Source organism: Pezoporus occidentalis, unplaced genomic scaffold (genome assembly GCF_034315485.1).
Source record: "Pezoporus occidentalis ecotype Australia unplaced genomic scaffold, CSIRO_AGI_Poc_V1 ctg167, whole genome shotgun sequence".
NCBI lineage: Eukaryota > Metazoa > Chordata > Aves > Psittaciformes > Psittacidae > Pezoporus > Pezoporus occidentalis.
The window spans coordinates 1,057,202-1,084,676 of NW_026913499.1; positions in this window are offsets into that span (position 1 = coordinate 1,057,202).

Genomic DNA, 27,475 nt, shown 5'->3' on the forward strand with positions numbered 1-27,475 from the left:
TCATGCAAGCATAAACAGCTTGTAGTTTTTCTATGGTTTTAAAAATGGACATATAAGTTACACAGCAGATGATTCTATGTGGCTTACTCCCACAGAAATACCTCATGTATAAACGTGAAATGCAGCTTCTGACTCCATAACAAACATTACACCGCTCATATATTGCGGAACACAATAAATACGTAAGTAGCACTGTGGAAAGCATATGTAATTTATGTTACTGGGTTTGCGTTTTGTAGTCTAAAACTCTTTCATACCGCAAATTGTAAATTTTGTACGAATACAGTACTTGTGAAATCTCTTATTTGTTCACAGAGCTTCTACTTTATGAAGTCCATCTGCTTCCATCAAAATCAATAGATTCTTTTATATATGTATATATATATACACACACACACTGCTACTAGGGAAGTGATTGTCCCTAAACAGAAAATTACTAATTTGAGAACCATTAGAATCAAGGGTAAGTCTTAGTAAGACAGGGAGTAGAGCAATAGCCTGAAACAATTTTACTCAACAAAAAGTCTGTGTGTGGTCAATGCTTGCAAATGAAAAGGCAGAGAAGTGTGTTCTTATATTTACTGTATTGCCTGAAGCACTTAAATTGACCTCTTAGAAGGGTAAACATTGTGTCTATCCAGTGGACTATGTAGTCAATATTAACTGGAGCAAAGGTTTTTTTCCAACCTCAGACAGTAACTCCTCGGTGAGACTAATTAATTTCTCTGAAAAAAAAAAAAAAACAAGATATTGATCTGAGATTTTAAAACACTATCGGTTTGCAGTAGTCAGCTACACATAAATGAGACCCATCTTTGAGGGAACTTGAAAGAAATGGAGTAAATAATATTTTACAGTCTGAGTTTCACTGTTATCCAGCAGTGGATTCTTTCAAACACTCTCAACTTTAAAATTACTCAGAAGATACCATGATTTTCTACAAATCTTAAGCAGATTTGAGACACTTACTGAAGATTTTATGATGTAGTTAAAAAAAAAAGAAGCTTCTGAATTATCTTGTTTCTTACCCTGACAATCATATTTTCTCAGTGTTGAGTGCAGAACTTTGGTTGTCTGATATCCCAGAAATATGATGCCCCTATACTGAACAAATAGGCTTAAAGCATGAATATGTGATACTTCCAACAGCTAAAGTCTTCTTCACTAATAAAGTCTTCCTGAACACTCTCAAGAGATTCTTAGACACATGCAACAGGCATCTTTTTAAATCACTAGCAAGAAAACATTTCTTGCCACATCAAAAAATACATATTGATCTGTTACAATACAGAATTCAGCTTTCTGAAGAGCATGTGATTAATCATGGGAAAAGCTACTTGAGGAAGAGACTGTGAAGTATCTGCATATACATTGATGTCTCTCTACGTCAGTGTATTTGCCGAGTTTAGCATAGGGTTTAGGATGCGGTTCAGCTCCAGGATCACTACAACAGGTATGTCAGGCTGGGCTAGCCCAGCACCCCTGTAGGCTTTAAGCTCAGTGCTTCAGCCTCAGCTCCCTGGCCTGGAGCAGAAATAGGTCCCTGTCCAACATAGTGCAGCTGCTCTAGAAGCCTTCATTGGAAGCTGGCGTGCTTCCACCAACACAGGATTTTTGCATATAGAATCTGCTCCTATGACATACTCCCAAAGTTCCATGGGAGATTTTTTTAAAGCAAAAATCAAACACCCCAACAAAGGTAAATCCTGCAGGGAACTCAAAGATAGCACAGCAACTGGAAGCAGGACAGACATTATTTACTTCCTCACTGCAACAGTGGATGGGCAGAGGGAGTCAGTTACGAAAGAGAGAGATAAACACCGGGCTTGCAGTTGCTGACAATGGTAATGTTTTACAGTGGGTACAAGACAGTATGCACCTGTGAGGACATGATAGTTCATTTCTTTTCAAGCTATAAAGCTTCTAAACAAATTAATTTTGAGAATATTATTAAGGGAGCCTTTTTGTCAAATGTAGCCTTAATGCATTTCTACATGTTGGAATTTCTGTTAAATTATAGGGGTTTTGAACAGAAATGCTGACAGAACCTTAACCACTGCAGTGTGAACAAATGAATAACAGCATACATATTCTTCTTGCTAATAAAGTTTTATAGCCTTGAAATTCAGTGTAGAATTAGTCTATCACTTCTAGGGAGAATTTCTGAAATAAAAGCTTCATGGTGCTTTCGTTATTCCATGATGCAAAGAGCAAATTGTTCCAGAGTTTTAATTTATTAACAGGCTTCTAGAGATACCTTTAGATTTCTCCCTCCAACATTTTTATGTTCTTTCTGTTTATAACAGTATTAAAGACATAAGCACAATTTCAAAAGTATGTAATGTCTTTTTCTGGCTTAAGAAGGAACAAAATATCCAATTTTTATTCATTTAACTAGAATCATAGCTTACATCAAGTTCATCTTTTTCTTTGATTTTACATTACATTCCCAAAAGGTTTCTCCATTAATATTAACAGATTTATGAATCTCATTATTCTGATTTATGTCTTTTCAATATATTTAAGGCTATGTCAATATTAAGTTATTTGTCCCTTGTGAGCACCTTCTACAGAGTTTGGAGTAGAAATATTTTTAAACATATCATACTGAAAAGGACCACTTTGGGCTCAGAGGTAACATATAACTAAACTGCTTCTCCAATTGTTTACTTGAATTACTGAATCTGCTTAAACAAAAAACCCACAAACATTCTCCATCAGTGGGACAAACCACTTCAAAGAAAAAGAAAAGAATCAAACCATTAGGATAATTTTTCATAATAATTTATTTTCAGGACATACATGATGCTGAAAAGACACAATACTAAAGGACATTCTGTGTACATGTTACACCTGTGGAGTCTGAAGCCCCTCTAAAGCTTTCAGAAAGCCATGAAAGCCTTGCCTGGACTCTTACACTGTGCTGGTTAGCTTGACTCCACATGCCCACAGAGCTTTCATACTGCCAGTTTAATTCCCAGTCCTGAAGAAGTGCAAGTAACCTGCATGGGATGGAGACAGCTCCGCTATTACAGGCAGTGGGTTAGGAGCTGTAGTCAATAAGGGCACTCGCCATAACACCTTGTTTGCATTTGAAAGTGCTAAACCTACAGCATAATGCTCCTCTGTCTGTGTGCAGGCATGAGAATGCAATGGGGCTTATTCTTGTAATGAGTTTTAGATACAGATGCCAGTAGAGAAAATTAGAACTTGGCCTATCAATATTTTTCATAACTTTGTTACATAAAAAAGTGTTGCATATTGATATATTACTGATTATCATATAGTCCTACTGTAATGTTAATATGAATTCCCAGACAGACTTTATTAAATAGGTACTAATGGCTAGGCCACATAAAGAAACAAAAAAAGCTATTTTCTCAAGCAAAGGATCTGTGGTATGTGAATGGAACAGCTTCTTTGCAGATCTGCATAATACTGGAATCAATTGCTTTGCTAATTACTGTGGTTGCTTCTTTTCTATTACTGTGTCAATAATACAGATAAAGTTGGTGTTGAAGCATTTCAATATAATTGACATTTTTATTAAAGCCTGGTTGTACAATATTCCTCTTTAAAACCTTTCTGTGTACTGAAAATGATCAGAAAATATGTTGGAAGCAACTCAGCAATCAATGCTTGGGAAAAAAACATTCCTCCATGGACATAAACTGGCGAGTCTACCAGAAAGTGATTAATGCAAATTGTTTATCAAAGCAATGCATGGACATAATTTCATCTCTTTAGGTGAGCTGCAGCTTTGTACTTCAGCTTTCCACTCTGACCTCCCAAGACCCAACAAAATGCACACCACAATCCAAAAATCTAACCACCACACCGCAAAGCTAATTGTTTCCAGGTATACCTGTTCATTTTTGGATGTTAAAACAACGCCAGTACAAAAATTTGTCACAGAAGCAATTTTTCCTAACCTTTCTGTTTAGCTTTTTTGTGATACAAAATATGGATTCATCTGTTCCCAACTCCATCATCCTACACTAGACCTGCAGACCTTCATCACAGATGAACTGTTTTCTATCATCTTAGTCTCCAAACATGTCAAGAGAAAATAATTCCTTTGCTGCAAATGTCCACTCCACATTCTGATAAAGTTAGTGACATTTTCAAAATTAATTGTAAAAGAAAATTATAAGAATTCATGAATTTATAAATTCCAGGTTGCTATCAGGCAGAGCTGGAAAAGACTTTACCTATTGGAATGACAATTTATTTTTCAAGAGTCATAAGAATAAAAACATAAAAATTAAAACACCCTATGTCACTTGGGAAAAGTACCTGATAATTTTTCAAGTTTGTTTGGAAGCCAATTGCACCAGGAAGTTTCTAAGGAAGATCACAACCAAACAAACTCCATGAAATCTAGACTCTCAGTGCTTTAAGAGAACTGAGGGTGTGTTAGTCTGTGGTGGCTTTTCCCTCTCTTTCTAGGTTGCATAACTCTAAGATATCAACAGAGCTCCCTTTAAGTGTTACTGAATCATAATCTGATATAGACATACTTTGTCCATTCTAATTATCAATAACATGTGAGAAAATATTTTCCATAGACATTATGCTAAATACACCATTTCTATGATTGGAAGCAATAAGCATTGAGCTTACTTAAGAGGAAAAATCTTTTCACAATAAAAACTTTATTGTGAAATAATTTGGCCACAACATTTCCTATCATTCTGTGACAATGGTGACACACATCTGCTTTATTGAAAGGATACATACCAGGCAACACAGCAAGATCTACAGAAAGTATCAATTATGCTGCAATTTCTATTACCTTGTGTCAGTAAAAGTACGATTTGAGTGCAGGAATCTTAATCTGGACTTTAAACAGTGGTACATGTTACAATAAACATAGATAAAATAAGCAATACGAATCATAACACATCTGTTACTGCACTCTTTGACAGCTATTGATTCTGGGACATAAGCTTTCATACTACACTGTGCACAGATCCTAGGATAGCAAAGACATTTGGTGGAGGGAAGAACTAATTGTAATGAAGGAATTAAGTCTAGGTTAGCACTTCCCCCACCCCTCCCCTTCTTAAATTGTGTGGGCTATAATCCAGTTTCCAATTTGCATCCTGTCTTGTCAAGAGACATCATCTGCCTAAAGGGATCCTTCCATCATCTCAGCGCAAACCAATCTTATGATTTGCTGTGAAAACTGCTGGCTAGAACTCACCCCTCCTGAATTTAACTCCTCTCCTTTCTCATGATATTAGAAAAGGACTCTCATTACTTAAAAGGATGAATCTTGCCAGCCTCTTTATAATCATCCTCTTCTTCACTGCTCATATTTTGAATGCACGGTTTCCAATACATTAAAGCTAAAGTATGATGAACAGCTAAGGCTGCCTTTCTACACACACAGCCCTTAAGATGACATCCAGCAACTCACACACTTTGCTAAACTACAGCAACCACTCTGTGTTAATGTAAAGGTTTTCTAAAGATCAAAGGGGGTGGGGGAAATTCCTCTGTGCATTTATTTTACTGTATTGCTAATGTTAATTTCAGAGGCACTTTTACAAAGATTTATATATTTGATATTTTGTATTATAAAGATAATTATTATTATAAGGATACTGTTTATTAGCTACTATTATTTCTGTAGCAAGCAGAAATCAGTTTAGTAAACTAAACTGTTAAAACTTCTCTGAGAATGAGCAGAACTATAACCTGGTGTTCAGAATTAGCTGAAGCACTGATCCTAAGGACAAGGAGGGAATCTCTGCTTACTGAGACCTTGGTGCAAAATGGAGGGAGCAGCACACTGGTAAGGTGGAAGGAGAAGTCTTAAGACTGGGCTCTGGCAGAGCCAAACCTGTACACAGGCTACACCATCCAGAAAAAAAAGAAATGTCATTGAGCCTCCTGAGTCAAAGCTGCTCTTTAAGATGTCCTCTGGTAGCACCCAGGTTTTATCACAGTCTGCACTGCAAGGGAGAAAGTAGATGAACCCCAGTCCCATAAACGCTATACTGCAAACTGTTGCATTTCTTCAGCTGAAGTGCATTTAATTTGGTTCCTCTGCTTAATGTTCCTGGTCCCAGCCAAGAAGATGGCCACACTTAATGAGAAAGGCAGTGCAGAGCCAGCACTCCAGAGCTTCATAAAGCTGCTTTCCTGCACTGGTTTGACACTGCCAAAGGCCACCCTTGGCTATGGGAGTGAAGGTAAAAGCCAAGAAGCATTGCCAGAGCCCAGGGGGAGGCCTGAGATTGTGTCACTTACAGGAATGACAGCAAGAGCCCAGCAGCCCCATAAGCGGGGCCTTACCCTGCACCTCCAGGTCTGGTGCTGCTGCAACCAGATAAAGGACAGTCATGCCAGAGATCCAAAACCAGAATGCTGATTTACTGATGGCAAAGGGCAGTAACCATGCAGGAAGCAGACTTCCAAAGTCCCCCTGATCTATGATATCTAATAAAAACTTGTAAGGTTCCTTCAGAAAGGTAATGGTGGTCGAAATTCTGCTTTCCGGCAACGTAGAAAGTTGTTCTATATAGTTTAAAATTGTGCTCTGGATAAGCACCAAATGCTGCCTTGACTAATCTCTCATCAAAAGCTTTATTTCAACTGCAAGCTGGAAAGATTCAGTCACTGAAACTCAGCTAGTCTTAACCTAGTCATTACCCTAGTATTTTCCACTGAGGAGAAAAAAAAAAAGGAAAAAGAGGGTTTTAGGCACATTACTGCTCCAGAAATGCAAGACTGATTTTTATGTTACATAGGTTGAACCTAGGCTACAAAAAGAAGAGATATATTTTGCTATATACATGATCTCTGAATAATACTTATGAAAAGCCAAACTGGCCGAGTGATCACACATCTGTGGTTTTATTAACTGCTTTTCATCTCCTATCCAAGCATTGACTGGATTATGTGTACCTGGAAATGGTGGCATGGGATACCAACAACTAGAAATTATTTTTGAGAAATAGAGAAATATATTGGAATTATATGAAAACAGACTGGTAACTTCTGTTTCACTTCAGCAATCTAAGTATCAGGAATTCCATCCAAACTATCAGCCAAGCTCAGTTGCTAGAGACACAAATCCTGTGCCCAAGTGAATCATCCCATTTACCATAGTGAATGACTAAATTGCTGTAACTCATTCACTGAAGGTGCCTCTCTCTTGCTCTCCATTGACTAGAAGAGGAGTGTAGCTGCTGAGGAGAGACCACATGCCCAACTTTAGACTGCTAGAGTCAGGGAAAATAAATCTGTGTCCTTTAACCTGCTAAATCTGTAGGGTAAGCAACAAGAGGTTCTCCAGAGATGACATTTCCTGCTATGGTGAAAGCCAACATAAAATGAAAATAGGAATTTATCTTGTATAAAAAGAATAAATAAAAAGGGTGCAGAGTAATGGCATTTAGCCTGATGAGTATTAAACAGTAATGCAGACAGTTTAGAATATATAAAACTTGGCATTAACAGCAGTGAACACGTCTTAAGTACCTTATGAACACTTGCAGTTTCAAGCACAGTGGTAAATATCTAGTAAAACAAAATGAACCCCACCAAAAGGTTTGCCTCATCACCATCCAAAACAAATCATGCTACTGTTCCTAACTCAACTCATCCCTTGCTGTGCTAGAGATAAATGTTTTCCTTTTCATAAGCTCAGTAGAAAAAAAAAGAAAAAAAAAAGAATAAGTTTGTTTTCAACTTTCTGGTATCAGTAGGGAAACAAAGACACGATAAAAAGTACAAACAGGAACCCCACATCTGACAACAATGAAGAATCTTGCTTTCAAACATCACACAATTGGCTGACAGTAATTTTTTTTTTATGGGCTAGCAGCTGCATGACTCATTTATGTATGTTTTGCCTGCCTTAGCACTAAGTGGACTGATGTAAATAGGAAGTGATGAGGAAAATCAATTCAGGGCAAACACATTTTTTTCAAGGCTGTAACAGGAAGAGATAGGAAACCCAGGAAGATACTCGATAGATATTCAACTCTGTAGAAAAGAGGAAGCAGCATGTTGAAGCACTAAGCTGGTTATTTTGAGTTGTTGAACGGAAACGGGATACAGCACAGAAAGGATGCAGATAGGATGCATTTTGTTGCGTAGCAACCCAGGGAATAGAAGCTCCTGCATATAACTGGAGACCATCTGCTAGTATGAGAGGGAGAGAAAAAAAACAACACATGTTTCAAAGGGAAAAGAGAAAAAAAAAGTGCAATACTGAAGAAGGAAGTTTAACTACACAATATGAGTCCTGGCCAATTCACCCCTGGTAAAAGTTTAAGGGACAGAACTTCAGTAGAAGTCATTGTGTAAGGCTTCCTACTACAGTACCTTTGTCTCGAGTCTGCTCTTACAGAACTAAATTAAGCTTTGGTGTAAAACAGGCAAACTGCCAGTGAAGATACTGCCAGTTAATTTTCACTAACAGTAGATCACAACTTCTTCTGTTTCCTTAACAATATTTACAGTAAAAGTGCAGCAACTTTTAATGTCACTATTTTCAAGTGTTATAGTACATTACCTATCCTCAGAGCACCACTCAGTCATCAGCTTGCATAGAAATAATATTCAGTATAACAACTCCAACTCTTGGTACAATATTTTGCTCACGTGATTACATGTGATATAGATAGAAAATATTTACATATTCAGATAAAAAATTCTACACTGATTTTACTAGTTTCTCAAGTCAAATTAATTCAGGGTTTCTTTTGATGCACTGAATTGATAAAAAATTAGAGAAAATATTAACTAAAAGAAAAGAAAAAGAAAGGAATACATTCTGAAGAAGAAATTGTCATTAATAGGTGAGGTTAGGAAAAGAACAGAAACCTGATCCCTGGCAGGTGCTGCTGGAGCTACTGGTTTTACTTGAAGAGAGACAGTTCTAGTCCTGGAGGAGATGGTACCCATAACTGTTGAATGATGGATGTCACCTGAAGGAAAATATTCGGGGAACAGGATAGAAAAGTGAGGCTCCATTGCAGGGGCATGCATGTTATTTAAATGTCTCTGCACATACAGTTTAGGAAGGAAGAGCCTACTAGTCTAGAAAGTCCCTTTCTCCTGTCTTTGCTGCTGTATTCTAGTCCTCTTGGCACAGACCATAGGAAGAAGCGCTGGTCTGTCTTTTTGTGTGTGTGACTGTGGCCATGAGGAATATCATTCTCACTTCACCCCATTATTTTACCCCATTTGAGTTCATGATACACCCTTGCATATGGTTCCCTGACACTCCAAGAGAAAGCAAAATACACAGTTCTCATTTTTCTCATTCCAATTCTCCTTTCTCCTAATATTTTACTATAAAGACATCTCAGATGAGCTCACTGTGATTTTCAGAGTCATACAGTGTGTAACTGTTGAGGACAAAACTGTTTTAACCTTCATATGAAATTTATGGCCATGTACTGTGCTGCACTGAATAGCTTCTAGTAACATTATGGTGTTCCCTGAATTGTGCTTTTCTTTATCTAGTCGTCATTCCTATGGGAGTAGCAGTGGTCTTTCATGAAACATGGGCTCTCTTCTTCTCAAACACACCACCCTGATGCTTTAACGTGATTCCTGAGCAGCAGGAATCCTCTTGTTCTCCAACAAAACAGACTTCCCTGCCCTGAAGGAAAACATCCCCTTCTTGCTGCCAGGTGAGTATAAAGCACAAGGGGTCTAAGCCAGCACATAACCCAGCAGTGAAGAGGCAGCAGAGGACCCTAAGTGGCACTAAACTGGCATCAGGAAGCCTGTGCTGCTCTTCTGCTGCATTACAAATAGGAAGCGCTGCCTCCATTTCCCACCTTACCCTTGGCCTGATTTTCTAACCCATGATCTCTCCAAAGCAGAGTTGATTTCCCACTTAGGTTTGTTCTAGCAGCCTATGCCTGGTATGTTCCTTAATACCTACGTGTTGGTTCCGCTTATACCAAGATATATGAAATTATACTTCAGCATATATCCTGGTTTAAGCATTACTGTTTATGCCACCAGCTGATTCATCCCTGAGGTTGCACAAACTGATTATTGTATGCAGGTGGCAGCATAAGCATCACTTTTGAACACACACTCACATAAACACATGTAGAAGTTATAAAACAAAATAACCAAGTAACAGCAATTACAAGTCAGAATGGAATGAAAACAAGTACTCATTGAACTTGCACCAAAACTCACACTGATTTTGCTTTTAAAATTCTCTCTCTCTATCATATGCATCAAAAAAACACTAAATATTAAAAAACTCCCAAGTGCCTCAGAGCTGCTTGACAGGACGGACATGCAACTCTCATTAGTTGATTAGATTCCCCTAAAGCCTGTAACCTGAGTTGCTTTGTTTCATGAAGGGTTTCTCCAGTAAAGATAGAGTAACAGAAATTTTCTGACGCTTGCAGAGGCAGCAGGACTTTGCATCTCCTACTATACTCTGACATGCCATTTGCCTCTCAAGTAAGCCAAACCTTCAGCAAGGCTCTCCACAGATGTACAGCCTACATGTGTGCAAGCTGATCCCCAGACCTCTAGCTTCCAGTAGAAAGAGGTAGAAAAGCTGTGACAAGTTTCTATGCTATTATCACATGTGAGCTCCTATTTCCATGAAAACAGCTGGTCCCCAAGCACATTCTTTCATTCATTTTTATTATTGCATTTTCATTGTTGGTCAGTTCATAAAATGCCTTTGTCCTGCCTGCATGCTGCACAGCTACTCTGCCAAATACAGCCACTCAGATGTGAAGATGACCTAATGAAGAGGAAAGTTATATCAAAAGTCTAGCGCTTAGTAACAGATCTATTAACTTGTCTGAAGAAACACAGACAAGAGCTGGCAATAGTTCAGTGTTTAAAATATCTGGGACTTGTTCATCTACAAATGTTTTTGTCAGGCAGAGTTACAAAAGAGCACTTGCAGGAACCACTTAAAGGTCTACAGGCATGAAATACCTACACTCAGCAAGGCTGAGCACTGCTTTATCATGTGCTCCCTCACCCAAAAGAAAAAAATAAAAAAGAAAAACTTTGCATGACTACAGGAAATCATTATAATCCTGATGCTCTCAGGGTTCATATTCAGATGAGAAAGTCTTTGGGAGAGCTCAGTAATGATCCTTTGTAATGCTCAGCTGCCCTTGGGCAGTAAAACACTTCCTAAGGAACTTCTCTTGCTGTATGCTAATTATGTGATACTAGTATATATTTTCTTTCCTAGCACACCATCAAACCACAGATAATTCTGCTGTGACAGATGGCAGGAATCACCCTCTTGGCCAGCAGCATGTGCAAATCCCCAGTGGCCCTCAGGAAAAACCTTTACCTTAAGGAGCAGAAACTTCTAACTTGACTGGGTAGTTTCCTGCACTCTTTTGGAGGCAGCATGTTTTGGCCTGAAAGAGAGGTACTGTCCAGACTGAAGACTGGTCCAGTGAAGACCAACAGCTCTTATATCAGCTATTCATTAAACACTAAAAAATATACCAAAACAACAACAAAAAACAAAACCAAACAAAACAAAGAAATTACAAAACCCCACAAACCACAACAAAAAGCCACACAAGAAGCCCATAAAACAACAATACCAGCAACATCAAAGAGAAGCATGCTGGTCTGTCTGACATTTGAAAAATGTGAGAGGTACAACATACACCAGATCAAGCAATGACACATCAGTCTATCCATGTGCACAATCCCCTGACATTGGCCTGATTACAGAGGTAAGGAAGCTGATCCGGAACAGAAAAAGAAAATCATCAGTTCTGCAGCAGCATACTGGTCCTACAGGAAAAAAAAAAATCTAGCTTGGCTTGTAAGGAAAACATTTTCCTCTTTCAGAGCTCACACAGAATATAGAGTGCATTCAGACAAGCTATTTATTTCACCACATGCTGTTGTCAGGCAGTCCCTATGTTACCGATACCTATGGCTGTATTGCTTCTCATCGGTGGAAGCATCCAGATCTTCCATGAAGGACCATAGAAAACCTTGCTGTATGAGGTGCCAGGCAAAATTAATATTTTACCCAAATAAAGACTATAATGCAAGCAAAACACTATAACTGAAGTCATGTCAAAACAATAGTGCCAAGCCATTACAATGGCATTATGTTTTGATTGGTTTTCATTGTTTTGAATTTAAAGTATAGGCTGCTTGTACTTAGGGCTTCTTGTGACTTTCAGGGTTCAGCACATGCTTAGATATTTTGCTGTATCTGTCATTAAAACGAAGTTGATAATCTTTCATATTTAGAAAGATATTACAAAATGACTGAACTAGCCACACAAAAGGGAGGTCCTCAAGCTAGAGTGACACATTAGGCCTATATTACCCTAAACCTGTGCCAGGACAGTACGAACAGAGCACATTTCTAACTAGAAGAGGTGGTATTTAAGTGATGAAAAGCCTTGCGGTTTAGTGAAGTTGAATAAGGAAGAAAAATCCATTTGAACACATCCATGTGAAGTCTTTTAGCTGCTGTTAAACCGACTACATTAAAATGAAACTTCACACACCATCTACATGAGCATGCAAACACATATAGAGAAGTTGTCAGTGTTTAAAAAAGGTTGAATTCTCATCTCCCGTAATAACAAAGCAAATAAGGGAAACAAGTACATGTAATTGTTTTTGCAGTCTAAGCATAACAAGTTTGCATGTTTCTAAAATTAGAATAATCTGGAAATTTTGTGATCATTAGCAAATTCTTTTATAGTACCAGCAAAAGAGAACCTTAGCAGAATCCAGATTATGCCCTCAGCTCTGTTCGCTCCTGTATCAGATCTAATTAAACCTCACTTTTAAACTGATACACACAGTTCAAGAGTGTCCATACTTCCTTTTGCCCCTAATGGGGAATTATTTGACTTTTAACCTGGTTAGAGCAAATCTCCTAATCCCCTGAAACATTTACCTACTAGTGAAATACTCTTCACTGTATGACACAGATGTCCGTTACATTTTCCAAAACATGGTAGTATATTCCATGTGTTAAAAGAATACAACTGCAAAATTATTCCTACTTTTGGCTTAATGGGCAAATGCATTAAACACTATTATCTGTGCAAAGTGCAGTTGCATGGAAAACCTAAAAAGTAGTGTTCACAGAAGAAACAGGGCCTGTTGGATGATTGATGCTCCACAAATTATATTACTTTTCCATGTGTGTAGAATAAAGAGGAAAAAATGAAACTAGCAATAGGATAATTTGAAATATTTTCTTGCTAGTATAAATCAGTCTCAACTACACTCAAAGTATTTGGATTTCCAGTTGTTTTTTAACTAACTGTTCTCTTGTAAGGAATGTCTGTGAAGATTTGCATCAGTTGCTCCATGAAGGAGCACTGAGTCACATCACAAAGAGAATAAAGTGCAAAGGTTTTGGTTGGTTTTAACTGAAAACTGAAACTCTGCTAATAAATAGAATTCTTTGCATCATAGGATAGGAACTTTGGCATCCTGTTCAACTCTTCTTTAAGGCAAAGCCTGAGCTAATTGTCATGTACATCCATTTGTTATTTGAGAACTACATTGCATGGATGCCAATGAGAATGTTCCAGGATTATTTCTTCTTTAGCTTAATATTTTTCCATAGTATTACGCTTCATCTGAGAAGGAAAAAAATCTACATTGTATATTTCCCCAACATAATTAGAAACACAATGGGGGAACATTTAACATGTACAAGTACTAATTAGAATGCAAAAAACCCACAAATATTCTGCCATGTTTTTCTATGCATTTAATTCATTAAGACAAATTGTTTCTTTGTGCTCTGCCTGAAACTGCAGTTTTCTGGCATTGCTTTTTGTTGTCAAGTATATGTGTTCTCCTGTGCTATTTCTTGCAAAAACTCCACCTATTTAAATGAACCTATTCAATTTCACTGGATGAATCTTTCGGTTGTTTCCAAACATGTTTTGTCCTGAAATATCACTAACAAAAAAAAAGTGGCTATAGCTTTTGTACATTTTACATGCATCCACATTTGTAAGAATGTAAAAATATATATATGCTTATACATATATGTTTGCACACATCAATACTAAACTTCTTACATATATTTAAATATATTTAACATATATAAACAGAGAAAGAGCAAATATTGTTCTGCATTTTGATTTAGTGCTTGTATTGACCACAAACTTTTGTTAATAAACTACTCTTTGCAGAGTTCCCTGGCTAGAAAATAACTAGGAAAATGAAACTAATAAGCAGCTTAATAATGAGCAAAAACAAATTCCTGAAGGTTTTTACCTAAAACACATCTCAAAGATTTGCTGAGAGAGTTAAAAGAGGACTATGAGCAGGCCTTAAGCTTTTTCAGAGACTGTTTTGTACAGCCGAAAAGTTATTGTATATTTATCAACTATATTAAGCTTTGTTAAGATATATCAGGATAAGAACTTCTGGTTTTTTTTCTATTAGCTTGGAGAGATAAATCACATACATCCATTTTATGAAGACTTGCCAAAGGTGTAAGAACAAGTTCGGCTCCTTTGTTAAATCTGCCAATACTGGCAATATCCACTTTAAAATAACAGGTGGCACAGAGTTTATTAGCTGCAAAAATTTCTCTTGTATAACTTCACTTGCATGTTTGTTTTTTTTGATTTGGTCTTGAAAATAAGATTGTGTGAAGGGCTCTCTTTGGAATTGTCCAGCTTCCTTCCACCTCCTCCTTAACAGCCCCTCCTGCAGCAGGACATCCTGCATTTTAGGAATTTCAGTTTGTTATCTCAGTAGCTTTTAAAGCATTGTCTGAGTCAGGAGTTTTCTTTTTTGTCTTAAGTGTCTGGTATGCAGTTGGTATCTAACCATTTACATGCGTACACCCTCAGATCTGTTCAAGTTGTTATTCAACACAGCCATAGAATGCATGAAAAAGCTAAACAGGACATACTGCTACATTACAAGCAGTTTCTAGCATGTTTGCAAGATATTCTTTTTCCTAACAATAGCACTAAAGTGTCTTTTTCTCTCTCCCTTCTTCAAGTCCTCTAATGTAGGTCCTCATATTGCTAAAAAAAAACAACCTGTTTCAAGTATCCTGTGCATAGATACACACATGCGTATGAAAATATACTTACACAGAGGATTTAAATTTCAGACTTCTCCTGTAACTTGGTAGTTTGTTACCCACAGTTACCACTGTTAGTTCACAGTAACACTGGAAGCTGCTTTGCCTCTAACATGATCTTACAAGCTGGAGAAGCTCTTCAGATCAATGACAGAGCTTAGCAACCCCATACCATGGTTAGTCAATTCAGTGCTATTCTATTCATTTTGGTCCAAAAGTATGCATCATAGATTGTCTGCTGAGGCATTACATGACTTTCATCTGTCAGCATTCCCTCTCTGCAGTAAATTGCTCTGGATACAGAAGAGTGTCCTTCTCTGAAAAATTCTTCCACAAATATCCAAATTGGGCTAACTGCTATTAGTCATAAAACCAGACTTGTGCCAAAAGGGATTTCAAGGTAGGGCTAAAAATGGAAATAGGAAAGACACTGCCTAGCAATGCCACCTTTTTTGCCTTTAAGTATGGTGTCAAAAGACTATTGTCTTCCATGTTTCGTAATGTCTTTATTCTTGTTTATTGAGACGTAGGCAGTAATGTTTCCAGGAATTGGTCACTGGATCAAGAACCAGCACTCAAGTTTTATTTTGACTCTGCCACAGGGTCACTGTATCGTCTTAGCCAAGTCATTGAAACACTTCTCACTCTGTTACACTATGTGACATGACCTAGAAACCACAGTAACTTGGGGCATCAGCATGATAACTATTCCTATCATACTTCACTTAGAATAAACATCAATTGAGGAAAGTTATTTTTCCTAACTTAATTCAGCCATAACAAATATTTTTCTGCTCATTTGGAATAAACAGCAATTCCTAAAAGAAAAGTGTAGGTTTACAAGTAAAAATCTTTATTTACTCATTAATGAGTCTTGACTCTATCCTAAAGATTAAATGAAATATTTACATTACTTGGCACGAAATTTTAAGCTTCCTAAGGCTGTAAGTTGCTTTTTGGGTTGGGTTTTGTTTTATTAATAGTCCACTTTTTCTGTAATGGCTACACCCAAAGTAGTAAAAGCAAGCATTTAAGAGCAACTTGGTCTTCACAGGAACTAGGAGTTGCATCTATTTCCTTTTAAAAATAATATAGTAAGTGCTTTAAATTAAACGCCCTTTCACATTACATTTTATTACTGTCTGTGAGGACTTTATTGTCCATATCGCTACTTTACAACAGTCAGAGAGACGGCTTCCTTGCTCATTGAAAGAAGCAATTTCTAGATCACTTTTACATGCCTGTTTAGATTTCATTCTTCATTTGTTATTGGTACAAATTGAGGGGCTTGCATTTGCTTTGTGTGTTTATTTTGGTTGTAAATTTACAGCTCATACTGAAACCCAGTAAGTAGTTCTATGAATCAAATCTTTTGTGCAACTATGGCACCTAAAGATACTCAACTCATTGTCACTTGAGTAGCGAGATTTACATGGTCCTGTGGGTGCTGAATAAGGATAATAGAACATTCAGCAGCAGTTGCACCCCACTTCTTCTTTGAAGATATGAGACAAACCCAAAATGATGTCATCACACTAATGCCAATGTCATTCTACCAGCAACAATAGCATTGGAAGTTCAGTAGTAGTCAGGTTTTAGCATCCTTTCCCCTGTGGAATATTTGTTCCTTAGGTATGTGTAATGGTGTTAAGTTGTAAGTTACTCAAGGTAGATAATTTAGATAAATAGTTCATTAAGATGAGTCAGCCACAAAAAAGTTAGTTCTGATCTATGAAAAGTGTTTTCTGCAAAGTAGAACAGCAGTACAGCAAACTATTTGCAATGGAAGCTTCCCCCCAACCAACCCACCCTCCAAAAAGTTCTAGGATGGTTTAAGACCACAATCACAGGATCCATTGCTGTAGTCAGATGTACATCATCTTGCACCTCTGTCATACAACAACATCTGAATAATAGCTGCTATTATCCAAGTACTTCACATGACTGCTCATAAGCCTTTCTATTGAAACAGAAAAACTATAAAAATATTATAGGGATGATATTTGCACGTACACATCAATAGAGAGGGAGATTATTTAAACAATACAACCCACACTTACTAGCAGACTAAGTACAAAGTATTTAAGGAAGAATTTACCAAGTCCTTTGAGATTATGTGGCTCACTGTTGTACTAACCAACCCATAAAGGCAATCTGACCAAAAAATACATGACTCAAAGGGTTCACAGTAATAGCTAGGTAAAAAGTTTATTTCAGGATGGAAGAATTCCTTATTTATATTGTTTTTTAAAGTGGTGAGCCCTGCTTGAGCTCAGTGAGTGCTTAGGTACGAAGATAATTTGATGTTAATTTACATCGCCCATCACGATCATCTGCGTATACTCTGCAACATGGTCCAAAAATCAATGCAAAGCTGGAAAACCATAGATGATCAACAAGACACTGCTTGTATCCTCTCAAACCAGAGATGCTATGAGGTGTGACACACAAAATAATTCATGAGCTATAGATTTCCACTGGAGAAAACTAGAACTCATGAATTATCAACACTGACAGCTAGAGAGCTGCTGAAGATCAAAGAGTGATTTGAACACTGAAAGCTAAGCCTTCTGCAAAAATACTGAGTGCTAGGAAGGAAAGCTGGAAACATGCCTGTTCTTGAAAAAACGATGCCCAAGTTAAACACCTGAGATTATTTTCTTGAAAATGTACCAAAATAGTCGCTCTGGGATATAACTTTCTGTGGATATACTCATTCTGGAACAAGAACGCACAAAATCTGTGGAAGGGCACAGGAAAACAGGCAGGACAAGGGTTCTACTGAGATAAAGTGCCAGGATACTCAGTATTGAAGAATTTTGTCTTTCTTTAATTTTAAGCATTGCTGAGCTTTATTCATTATTTCAAAAATTACTGGGATCTACGATCACCATATGCTACTCTACTGAAAATCTGATCCCATAAAGGGCTCCTAGATGCATTACAAGGCATCAATTACTAATCAATGCTATGAGGCAACAGGTTAGAGTTTGACCTTTTCTGTATTTTATTTCACTTATGGTGGATGTTCCCTCTGTCATAACATATATCACATTAATACAAGCTGGTATTCTAGTACTTGCATTTCTGTAGCAATTTTCATACCTGAAGGTTTGGGTTTGCATTTTGTTTTGTTTGTTTGTTTGGGGGGTCTTCTGGGGTTTGGGGATTTTTTTGAGGCAGGGAGGGTGGTTTGCTTTTTTTTCCTTTCCTTACAGGCTGCCTTGGGGCATTTTGGGAAAGATAGTATAATAGTAATTCTAGTTTTTAGTTCTCCTCTCTAATTCCCATACTATTCTGGTTAAAGTGTTGCTGCAACCCTGAATAAACATGTCTCATCACATCAATACACCATACAGCAAATCTCCACAGCCTTATGATGATCATTATATCCGTGTCACATCTAAGTGCAGAGCTACTGACATACAGGTAATAGAGGTAGGATTGCCAGCGTTGTTCTGCTACTTTGTTTCTCTGCAGTTATTTCAGACTAATTATTGTATTTATTTACATAGCCCCAAAATAAGGCTCCTCTATGTACTTTCCTCCCTTGCCATGTAGCATAACAAAGTGAGGGGAAATAGAAAATTAGAACAAGCATTTTTGCAAGACTACCTTATTTAGAAAGCTCTATCCCAATATAGCTCTTGGACTAAGAGTCCTAAGCATGGAGATATGCAGCCTGAGACAGCAGGAGGAAGTACTAATTCATGTGTTAAAACACAAAGGGTTGGAAAAGGAAGCATGAAGCATTACTGATAGACTCTTCTTCAGGGAATCAGGATGCTGTTCTCTGCATCACAGAACATACACCAGCCATACTCTGCCACAAAGTTTCGTCATCAGAACCATGTAAAACCACGCATTTTAAGGCTGAATTCTATTTTGCTGAACTTTATCAGTCTTTCTTAACCAAGTATCAGACTTACTTATGTTAGCTTTTAATAAAAAGGTTTTGGTTAGGAAGGATGCTGTGGAGATGAATCAAGCAGTAGTACATAAGGACCAGAGTGACCAAGGCAAAAGACAGAAGGGCATCAGAATACTTTGCCCACTGCCAAAGACAAAATACTAGTTAACAAACCGCTAGATAAGATTTTCTTCACTGTGATGTCTCCTCTGCATAGCATTGAGGAACATGCAGTTCACTTGGCGTTGTAGATTTTCCTCAAGGATACAGTTAAAAGGACATTTAATTTTGACTGTAAGCTACAGGCTAAATCTCCATTGTCTCAGTTGTAATGTTTTAGCTTTATCTTATCAATATAGTCTCAAGTCTCATCAGTCCAAAGTGCAGTTAAAGGGAACTAGATCTTCCTCATGTTCTCATGAATTTTGCCCTGACCATTTACCCAAACATTTCTACATGTAATTTCTATAGCTTCTGACTGCAATTGCTTTCACCACAATTGGCTTACTGGTGACTATGTTCTACACTGCCACCAAATGGCAGAGTACTTGCTCTGGGTATATTTTAATGAGTTTACTAGAGTCACTAAAACCCTTCAGATAAATGAGGCTAAGTGTTAGGACATATTCCCAAGGTCACAGAAGCCTTCTGTACCTATTTTCCTCTGAAAGACAGCACAGTTAGGCTCCAAAACCTTCTGCATGCAAGTGAAAAGTCTCTGGAGCATCCAGATCCCCTGGACAGTTCCAAAAATCTCCAAAAATCAAGAAAAAATAAGATTTCAGAATGATTCCAGATGGAATGAATCTCAGAGCATCCCTATCCAGCCTTCCACTCAAAGCAGCTTCAGCACTGAATCCAGACAAGATTTCTCAGGGCTTTTCCAGTTCAGAAAGCCTCCAAAACTAATAGCACAGCTTCCCCCCAAAAAAACCCTGCTCCACTGCTTCATTCTCATAGTGACTTTTTTTCTTTTTATCTAGAAAAAACCTCCCAACTCAATTTATGACCAGTCAATTTTTTTCCTGGCATGCACCTCAGCAAGAGATAAGCAGATGTTCATCAGCATAGTAATATCGGCTATTATACTCAAACATAATGCACACTGTAATTGCTTACAAGGAAGACTATCACCATACAAAGTTAGCCATGTCTCAATATAATGAGACATACCATACATATGTATCCATTTCTTTTTATTTCATTTTCACAACATTTTTAAACCTTTTAATTTCATTGCAACTGAGTTATAGTAAAGATTTTAAACACTTCAGAACCAATGAAGCAGGCTAAAAATTAATTGAAGTGTCTTAGCTGAATATTTCTTGATGCCTAATGGACAGTGGCCGAAGTCTCCCTTGTGCTAAAGTTTACGCAGACTCTTACATCAGCATAAAGCGAGTTAATTGTATTTTCACATCCCCCCATTGTAAATGACTCTACAAGGTGATGGTCAATAGCAATTCAGGCCCAGTACCACTACTGTTTTACAAGCATTTTCTGTTCATCGCACTTGATGGCATCCAGTCTGAATGCTCTCAAAATATGTACAAATTTAATCAAACTGTTGATCAACAGCTTTAAAAGAAATATTGGTTTTGTCTTTGTTGCTTGGTCATAAAAACATTATTCAGTGACAAATATTCTAAAAATCCCATAAAATACAATCCCCTAGTATAAATCAAAGAGGGTAACCCTTGCAAAGCAATATCGCTGATGTCTATTATCCAGATATGGTTGACTAGCTGCTTACCCCAACCTCATCTAAGTGCCAATCTACAGTGCACAATACAAGCACATTTGTTTCTAAAAACAGTAAGAAAATAAGTTGGCCAGACCAAACTTGCCACCTCTGTCCTAATAATACTTCACATGTGAATCAGGAAGTTCTTAAAAAAACAGTATTGCAAAAACATACCAGTCAGTAACATCTACAGCTCCTACTGGGCACAAAAAAGGATGCCAGGAAAGCACACTGCAATTTATAATTTGACTAATAAAAGTATCAGCAAAACAATAGCAGTGGTGCTGCAGACATCTTTAAGTGGTTTCTGTACTAACAGGACATTGAGAACTGTAACTCTTGATATTTTACCTGGATAAGTAGTGTCTGATCAGTAGTTTTATAGATATTTAATAGTATTAACCTAAAGGTATAGCAAAGGAAGGATAATCCACACAATAATAATTTACTGTCTAAATAGTTTTGATCCTGGATTATACCAAGTTGCACATGCTCTTTCCTTTCATAAATCCTGTATTTTATACCTCCTCAACCTCAGCTATAATTCTCAAGGATGTGCAAGCTAAAATGTGTATACTTTGCTAACTGAAAAGACATTTCAGCATCAGATTTTATACTCTTATAAAAATTAGAAATGTTCTAAGTTTCACTGCATAAAGACATATCTCCTTCCATTGCTGCCTACAACTTGATATAACCTCATGGCAAATTCAATATCTTACCACTTTCTGAAATGTTAACTTCATTCTTAAGGGAATACTTGAAGCAGACAGAAGTACAATAGATCTTTACTGAAATGAATACAAACTGCACCTCATGGACAGAACAATATTAGTATTGCTTAGAGGGTCTCACGTGGCATTTCCAGACAAACCTTCCTCAAATCCATTCCAAAAATAACAAAAGACAGCTGTATTTACGGTGAAATAGCTTACAAACATGGAAGATTTTTTCAAAGGTTTCTTTTCTACCTGTGCATTACTTTATTGTTGTAATTAGACATTTTGCCATATATATTTGTTTAAGATGTGCTTAAAAATGAAATATTAAGGTATTAGGGAGAGAAACCATTATTTCAGCACAGGGATAACTATATGCCATAGTTTCAGATCTGCTTGCTTGGCAGAGGGGTTCCATCTTTCTATTGTTCTTCCTACAATGATTTACATTTAATTTTTTGTTTAAATACAAGTTAGTTTCAATCAAATTTGAAAGAGTAATGAAAATATGAAGGCCAGTATCAAAGGAGGGAGGAAAACAGGCACTATTAAGCATTGGGAAGGGTAAGGAAAGAGTGTCAAATCTTTGCTGGCAACAGGAGTAAAATAAAAGAAACACTATTACAGGACTCCATACTTCAGTTTCCAAAAAATAGCTTGATTTTTGTTCTAAAGCAATTTTTTTTTTTTTTTTACTTTTGTCTTCTTACTTCCATATTCACAAGTAAGATTTTTCACTGCAGTCTGTTGCTGTGTCACTCATGGTGGTTTTGGTTAGAGTGAAGAGCAAGTTGCAAGAGGGGAGGAGAGCCTCTGCTTGATTTTGCTGAGTGGTGGACCAGACCCTTTACTCCTCATAGTCCAGTCTCAAACCTCAAGGGAAAACATAATGACCTAGTTCAAGAACACACAATACACTTTTTAGAGCGTTATTAACCCTGAAGATACAAAAAGACACCAGAACAATTTCACATTTTTATGCTAATACACTTACAGAAGTCTAACATACACATTTAGCACTTTACTGACCTTTATCCACGTTCTGAATCAGCTACAAATGCAAGGACCTGATACAGAAAAGGCCTATCACATATCTCCTAACCATTAAATTTCAGCCAGGATTTTCCATTATTTATTTAGCCAAGTTTTTCTAAATTCAAAATTTAGAATTTGCAACAAAAAAGTTCAAAGACACCTTTAGAATCTTATCTTTGATAATAGCTTTAATGAAAGCAAAAAAGCAGAAACATAATATGGTAAATGAAAAGAATAAATGAAAGCTTTTCTGGGCACCTAACCTCAGTTAATAACCTATGACTAGGCTTTTTTTTCCTGGGTTTGAGTCTCAGGTGGAAAAGAGTTAATTCAGCTTTTCACTAAATGTAAATCTGACATGGAGAGTTATCTAGTTTGTTTTATGAGTATGTGTCAAAGAATTAAAAAAAAAAAAGCAGCAGCAACATTCCTGAGGACAAGGGAAAAAAAAAAAAGAATCACATAATTTTGGCAAAATTTACACATACATTCACAAATTTTGGTACTACATCTTATAAGCTAATACTGCACAGAAAGTTTGAGATATATTGGTGAGAGAGCTTTTTCATTTCCTTATTAATTAGGAGTAGGGAGAGGGGGGAAAAGTCATACTATCAGGGTAAAGATCACTTTCAGCATTTTGGGAAGGAGCGAGATGGAAGTGTTGTTATCTTACAAGAAGTTTAGGATACTTTTTTTCCAGAGTAACTGTTGAATTTTTGAAGTGGAGGAATTGCTGAAAAAAGCATAATCTTTTTAGAGCATAAGTCATGAAACTTCAATTAAGTACTTTCAGTCCAGTCTGAACCTCTGCAGTGGTAAGATCTGACAAGGCACTTTGGTGCAGTTACACCAGATTTTGGCACTACCATACAGTCATGCCTGAATAAATCAATGGCATTTATATTTCTGCTTAAAATTATGCTAAAGTGACTTCCCAAATAAAGCCATCATGAACAGAATACTTTGTATGCATTAAATTCATATTATAAACTATTTCCCCTTCTACCTTATTTTTAAGTCTTTATGATGCATTGAAAGTGTACAGTACTTCATCAGCCTTGATATATTAAAATGCCCTCATAAGTTGTATCAAAATAACTTTGTTAAGCATTCTTTACATAGTATAATACTGGTAATGCCTAACAATAGGTGATAGCTTGAATCATAAATGCTTTCCTAAACACGTTAGAATTGGTTTCTAATATTGGATGTTCTGGTCGGATAAGATGCTCCTGCTATAAGGCAATCAGCAGAAATCAGCAATTGGCACAAAAATTACTCTAACAAGAAATTGTGTGGGGTTCCCCCACAGTTCTCCTTTCATTATGCCTTTGTGAACTCTAAAAAAAGAGATTATAGTGAAACTTCACAACTAGGAGAGTCTTAGCAAGAAAGTATTTCCCAGCATTAACCAGAAGTACTTTTAATTCCAAGAGAGATTTGATACTTGAGAAACACGTTCAGATGATATTCTATGCAAGTCAGAATTGAATTCATCAAATATATCCTTTGCAATGGATGCAAACTCTGCCAACCTCAGTTGTGGCACTAAACATGTTCTGCTAATCCTGTTGTGTTTTTTTTTTTTTAATAAGACATATGTAGAGCTATTTACATACAGGAAAACAGAAAAATTATGACAGAGTAAGAAAAAGTTTGTGGGTTTGTTTCTCTTTTAATCCAAACCAGTTTGGGACTGTTCCATTCAAACAATGAAACCACATATCCCAAGCTAGTTCTGAGACCAGAACTGTGTGCGCCACAAGCAGTACTAGAAAGTAATTTTACCACCTACCTTGCAGAGATTTGTGTTGTTGCATATTTACTGTTTTCAGCCTTCTTGGGAGTTTGATTTGATACCCATTTTCTTACCACCATACAGGCTGCTCTTAAGGGCATCTGTACTAAGATACAGTTTTAAATTAAACTATTTATGCCAAACCTAAAATGTATTTAATTTTTAATTGCCAAATTAAACCCATTATCCCTTGTATTCTTTCTCAGAACAGATGCACAGTGCACTTACTCTGCATGCTGACAGGTTTTTGGCTGCTTGTAAATCCTGAATATATTGATCAGTTAAAAATATTCGGATGCTTGCATCCCTCAATTCTGCTTACCACAGCCTTTCTTCCTGGTCAGCTAGGAGAGAACCAGCAATTTTATTATAATGATAAATGACCCTCATAGACAGGTCACTCTTTTTTACCTAAAGCCACAATTTGCTCCTTCCTTTAGGTCACAACCTGATTTTTCAGGGTGACAGATTTATTACTTTCTTTGTGTGCTAAAAAACAAATCACCAACAATTGCTCAAAATACAGTCCTGTCACAATAACTTTGAGCACTTCCCAGCCACAATGATGCAACACACAAGCTTTTTTTCCTGTTTTCAAAGTGGCAAAATTGCTTGTACATTTACCGCAGCTCTTGTACACAGCCATTTGGCAAATTTCATTAAACACATGTCCAAGGTACTCCGTAAAGAATAAAATATTAAAAACTTTATTAAAAAACACAATATAGTCTTTCATAATAAGAGATGCCACTTTGAGTGAGGGTCATAAAAGAATAACTTCAGACTGGCACATGACTGGTCCTGAAGAGCAGCCTTTTGGGTTGAAGTAGTAAAACTAATGTTTGCCAGAAAACAACTGAGCTTTATGGGCACTTCTATCACATCCCCAATATCTGGACCACTGGGAAACTCTGGATTATTTTCCAGTAAAAGCTCTATTTTTCATTTCCTCATGCATCTCCCGGAAGGCTTTTCTGGTAGCTCTGTATAACACAACAGTTTCAGGATACTGATCTCATGCTGTGCCACAGAAACGAAGATGGGTTTTGGATTTGAGTAAAACCCACATCCTTAGTCCTCAAAACCTGGATCCAACTGCAGTTCCCCAAATTGGAAACTCATTATGACTACAGTAAGGCAGTGGAAGAGTACTCAAACAGAATTATATGAGGATTAGTGCCTCCTTTCCAGATTACACACTAAAGGATACTACACTGACCTTCCATAAGCATGGCTGGAAGACGGGTACCAAAACTGGCAACTCAAGGAACAAAGTCATGACTAGTCCTGGAGCAGGAAAGCCTGACCAGAGCCTGCCAGCATAATTTGCCAGTCTATAAGATTGACACACCCATGATCTACACTAGTGCAGGGTCAGTCAGTGTCCTTAGTGTCTGCAATGTATCCACCACACTAATAGCATTTGATTTCTTGTCTTCACCCTCAAAATATTAAGTCCTTCAATGTTCACTATTGGGGCTGGGAGTTGTATCTTACAGGAACACAGGAATGGCCAGAAAACAAGCTAGGCCAAGACTAGGAGGTTTGGCCCAAATATACCAAGTAGAACAGCTGTGACAAAAATAACACTTGTGACAAAAATTACAGCATCTGTGATAACCTTATTTAAAAGAAAAGAAAGAGCTTAAGTAGAAAGCAGTGTGCTTTTTTTTTTTAATGAAAAATCATTTTCTGAAGCAAAAGTTCTCCTGGAGTCTCACATCCATAACGGTCATTCAGATGAAGACACCACACTGTAATCAAAAGAATTTAACTACCTTCCCATCTCCTTCAGGCTTGGTAAAGTACTTATCAATTCATAACTAGCCCCATCCAAAACAAAATCATTATAGCACTTGCTTCTGCCTTCATGTCTTGGTACTGACAGCTAGCAGAACAGGGACATGGGTTGGTTTGGATGCCTGGATGCCAGTTCAACACAGCCAAAACAAAGGAATAGAACAGTACAGACAGGCACACACCTCTATTTCCTCATGTAGCTTGCAAGTAAATGAGTGGTTCTCTTATGAATCTCTTCACTAATCTGCTACCAAAAGCACTTTAATTATATTTCTCGGAGGTCTGCAACATTTGGTTATTTAAGATTCATCATCTACTCTCAGCACCCCTTTAATGTGATGCTGATAAAGGTAATTGTTCTGTCAGGAAAAACACTAAAACATTCATCAAATATCAACAGTTACAAAAATGTTCAAAACATTCCAAAATACATAATTTGGCACAGCTGAACTTTTATAGTGCTGCAACAAAACTACAACCCTATAACCTTACACAGGCAAAACTCCAACTGAGTCCAAGGTGTTTTCACATATAAAGAAAGGGGAAGATAGGCTGTATTTTATAGTCTGTAAACTCCAAAGGCTGGTCTATCCAAACATTTTACGCAGAGTTACAAATCCTGGTTAGTTCAGTTTTTTAGCTCAAAACAATATACTTTTTCTGAGCTATTGTCCTTATACTATGTGATGTTTGAGAAATCATACCATTAAATACACACACTGTAAACCTGCCGGTTAATGCATAATTTAACAGAGCAGCTTTTGATAACCTGTATGCAATACTGTAGAGTTTGTAAGGTAGAAGATATAAGCAAAAGGAAACAAATGAAACAGAACTATTTCATTTAGAAACTAGTTCATCCTTTGGAATGGCTGCCAAATAAGATCATTGGAGTGAATACCATAGCTGAAACTTGTGTAAAAAGACTCTGCAGGAGCAAGTGAGAAAAGGGGGAAAGTGAGCACTCAGAAGTCCAGAGATAAAGCAATTAAGAAAGGCTGAGAAAGAATATCTTGGGCTCAAAGACCTGCTTCAGTCTGTCAATTCAAATGTCATTAAATGCCCAAATATACTGAGCTGGAGAAAGTCCTGATTTTCAGTGAATAACTGACATTATGCCTCAGACTTTTGGATGCAGAAAGAGTCACTTTGGTCCTGTGCAGCTTTTTTATATCTGCGCTTGACTCGCACATGGGGATCCCCCAGTTTCGCACGAGATCTGGCTATAGTGCTCACTTTGTCCTACTACTTGTTTAATATGTAGTTGTTTGCAAGCATGACCCTTTTCTTGCCATTTAACAACATATTTCCCCACTCCTGAGCTTTATCTTGCAATAACCACAAGCACCATCTAGCTGCTTTTAAGGAATTCAGATTGCTCTCCCAGCTGCAGTTT